Source organism: Suricata suricatta, chromosome 5, assembly GCF_006229205.1.
Source record: "Suricata suricatta isolate VVHF042 chromosome 5, meerkat_22Aug2017_6uvM2_HiC, whole genome shotgun sequence".
Classification (NCBI taxonomy): Eukaryota; Metazoa; Chordata; class Mammalia; order Carnivora; family Herpestidae; genus Suricata; species Suricata suricatta.
Genome location: NC_043704.1, coordinates 123,267,136 through 123,270,800, shown reverse-complemented (window position 1 = coordinate 123,270,800; position 3,665 = coordinate 123,267,136). Strand labels below are relative to the sequence as shown.

General features: G+C 42.6%; 1 long non-coding RNA gene across 1 annotated transcript in view; it reads left to right on the top strand.

Annotated features, from left to right (window-relative positions):
* The first annotated feature begins 317 nt into the window (after positions 1 to 317).
* The window catches only part of LOC115292828, a 4,864-nt gene continuing 1,516 nt past the window's right edge, over positions 318 to 3,665 (top strand). Inside the window, exons 1-2 of the long non-coding RNA XR_003909159.1 lie at positions 318 to 412; positions 2,145 to 2,263. This is a non-coding gene — a long non-coding RNA (uncharacterized LOC115292828). The remainder of the gene's footprint in view (positions 413 to 2,144; positions 2,264 to 3,665) is intronic.

The following is a 3,665-nucleotide window of genomic DNA, read 5'->3' as shown; positions in this document are numbered from 1 at the left end:
ATCAGAGCTTAAGTGAGGTGAACTGAGCATATCAGAGTACTTTGAGCAGGAACAAGGAGAGGGTATCAGTTAGGGAGCAGACAGCTTTAACTAGCAGGTTCTGTTGAGACTGTGTTGGGCTGGTGGGGTTTTCAACAGTCTTCTGAAGTGTTTGAGCAATGTTCCCAATTCAGGATTAAAACAAAACCCTGCAAAATAAAAAGTAATATATGCTCAATTTATAACATGTATACATCATTATACATTTATGCAGAATTTATAGAAAACTGTACACATATACAATGCATCATTATGTCACCCAATCTAGGTGCATGCTGAGGGCAATGATGAAGCGCTGTGGAGTTATGCTGTGGACCCCAGGTCTGCCACTAACAGCCGGAAGCAGCCAAGGGCCAGGAGGCCCAAGACTCAGGTATGAGCCCAGCTCTCCACTCAGTAACTATGTGACTTTGGACAACTTATTCACCTCTCTGAAGACTTGGTTTTTCCCTTTGACCAGAAGGGATAATGCTGTCCACCCGCCTGCCTCCTAGGGTGCTTGTGAAGCGACCAGATGACAGATGTTGATATGCTTTGTAAGCTGCAAAGCCTCGTACAAACTCAAGCCATCTTGCCTGGCCTGGACTCTGGCAGGCTCGGCAGGCAGGTGGTTCTGCTCACAGCAGACCTCTGATGGATGTCCAGACTTCCCTGTCCACAGTTTCATCTCCCCTAATGTGGAGAAAGCCACACAGGGGACAGTTATTCTGGACTCAATCCTGACTGACGAGGGAGAACGGGTTGCTGGTGTGGAATAGATACATAGGACTTTCCAGTTCACAAAGCGTTTCACATACATCATTTCACTTGGTTCTCCCAATAACCCAAAGAAGAAATTGAGGTTTGCTCGTAATCTTACATCCATGAGCTGAGGAGCCATGATTCTAACCCAGGCCTCCTGATTTTGTTATCTTTTTATTTTTTTTAATAGTTTATTGTCAAATTGGTTTCTAATACCCAGTGCTCTTCCCCACAAGTGCCCTCCTCCATCACCACCACCTCCCTTTCCCCTTCCCCTTAAACTGATTCCATTATCTTGTGCTGATTCCCCGGTGACGTTGCTCCCTGGGAGTTCATAAAAGGGAAGGAAATATCTAGACAAGGTTATGGATTGAGGAAAGCCGTCCATCAACCTACAGTTCCAGAAACTAATAGGTTATTTTCTTTTTGATGGGGGCATAGGGAGGGAGGAGTGTCAGGAGGGGTGTTGATGACAAACTAATTCAGGGATGGCTTAGCCTTCCTTGATGGGAAAGGAGCCTCCTCTGGGGAAATAGAGAAGGAAAGACCCAAACTCTAGAACCTGAAATATTATCAGCAGTAGAGTGGACAGGGAACTGATAACCTTTGGGGTCAGACTTGCCTGAGTTTAAATCCTGGTGCTCTCATAGCTGTACGCCTTGGGCAAGTCACATTACTCCTTGGAGCCTCAGTTTTTTCATCTATAAAATAGAAGTTAGTATAGTTTTGGAATGAGAAATAAATGAGATAATACATGTCAAGCTGCTAGTTCAGTGCCTGGCATATATTTGGTGTTCAATAAGGAAACTACCAGTCTTTTAACGTCAGGGGTCTGGGTCCAGCAGAAGGCCTGCCTGGAACACTCCCGGGATCCGCCGCCACGCTGCCGGGTGTGTGATGACAGTGGTCTGGCATACCACACATTTCTTACATCCTGGCTCCAGCCTTTGCCATCTCAGAAATTTCCTGAGAAGCAGTCTTTATTCTTTTTCTCTGCATCTGCATGCCCCAGAACACACACTGTGTGCACAGAGACTGCCTCATGCCTTTTCTTCCCACGGCCACAGCTGCCTCCACAGCCCAGGGCCTTATCATCACGGCCGTGTACAGGATAGATCTTATACACTTGGGCTTGAATTCTTGCCCTGCTGACTTCTCAGCTGTGAGGCTGTAATTTAACCTCACTGTTTCCCAGTTTCCTCATCTATAAAATGGGGTAATAGTAATACTTACAACATAGATCTGGGGCAGTTTTTAAGTGAGTTAGAAGGTAAGACACTTAACAGAGTGTCTTACAAATACAGACTTAGCAAATATTAGCTATTATTGTTGCTGTAGTTTACTGGCCGATTTTTCTGTTCCAGGTTTCTTTCTTCTACAATTTATCAAGCCCACGTAAACTGGAATGATCTTCAAACACTGGCTTCTGTACGATACCTTTTTGTCTGAGACTGCAAAGTGGTGGCTCACCTGTCGCCTTCAGGTATGATGCTCATCCGGCAGGCCCAGGCCCCACTGCCCTCCCACCTGACCACCTTGCTCCCTCGCAGCGTTTCCTACCGGGAGGACTTCCCACCCACTCTGCCTTGCGCTCTCTCCCGAAACCCATTCCACTGACTTAAAGGGGAATAGTCTCAGGGTTCCATATTTGGCTGAGTTACCTTCCTACATCTCTCACTCCTGGTAGGCAAGTTTAGCCAAGCTTGTGGCTTCAGTAGATTTCCCTTCCTGTTGACCTAAAGCAAATCTCTCTTCCTCTGGTTACATTTTTTGTTAGTTTGTTTTGTGATTTCCACCATTAGTGACTCATTCTTTTGAGTTAAGCATTATCCCATCTCCAGGATCCTCTTTTAAAATGCAAGTAATTATGGAAGTCCTAACTGATTACACCTTTAAATACTCTGACAGGACTTAAGAAGCTAACACCTTAGTGATAGCCCATCCTATCCATGGGCACTGGAGTCTCTGCAAAAACGGCACTGAGGTGGAGATGTGGGGCCAATATGGAGGAAGGCGAGATGGGCACATATTGCCCCATTGTGTTTCAGAATGGTCTGGGCGAGGCACAGGGAGAGAATGGATAAAGGGGAAAATTCAAAATGCTGTTGTCTATAAGGGGATGAAAGGGAAATGGTTGTCAAGACTGTTAGATTGAAGAGGACGCTTTAGGGATTCACATAAGTTTAAACCGAAGGGCAATAGCTAGACAGACTCTGTCTTTTAAAGCAGCAGCCCTTTCTGTAAACCACTGGGTCCTCTTTGAATCAAGGAGAAAATCCTATAAAAATCCACAAGTCTCATTCCTTGTTTGTCCTAAATAAATATATAAATATTCAGAGAGGTGATATAAGATTTATAGATAAGAGTATTATATATATACGTTTTATATCATCATAGTATTATATAGATTAGTTTTAAAAATCTGAAAATATCATAAATATTGATGAGTTAAGAAATCATTTCAGTGAAATGTTGAACAGACATCCTTACATTGGAATATTTCACATTCATTTAAATCATACTTTAACAAATATTTAATGACATGTAGGAATGCTAATGGCATAACATGAACTAAGAAATTAGGATATGCTATTTAACAGTATTACAGTTGAGAGTGGATGCCTGTACCTTGCTGCCAACTTTCTAATGAAAAATATGATCTCTAAGAAATATGATAAAACTGTCAAAAGTACATGAGATCAGTTAGCAAACTGTAAATGAGTCATAGTTTTATTTATTACATAAATGCAAAAAATTGAGAACGTTTTATTGAGATATAATGTAAAACGACTACTGCCAATTCTAAACTCCTACAATTGCGTGTATTCAATGTTCATGGTAAAAAGATTGGGAGGAAATACACAAGAATGTTAAGTGTGGTCGTC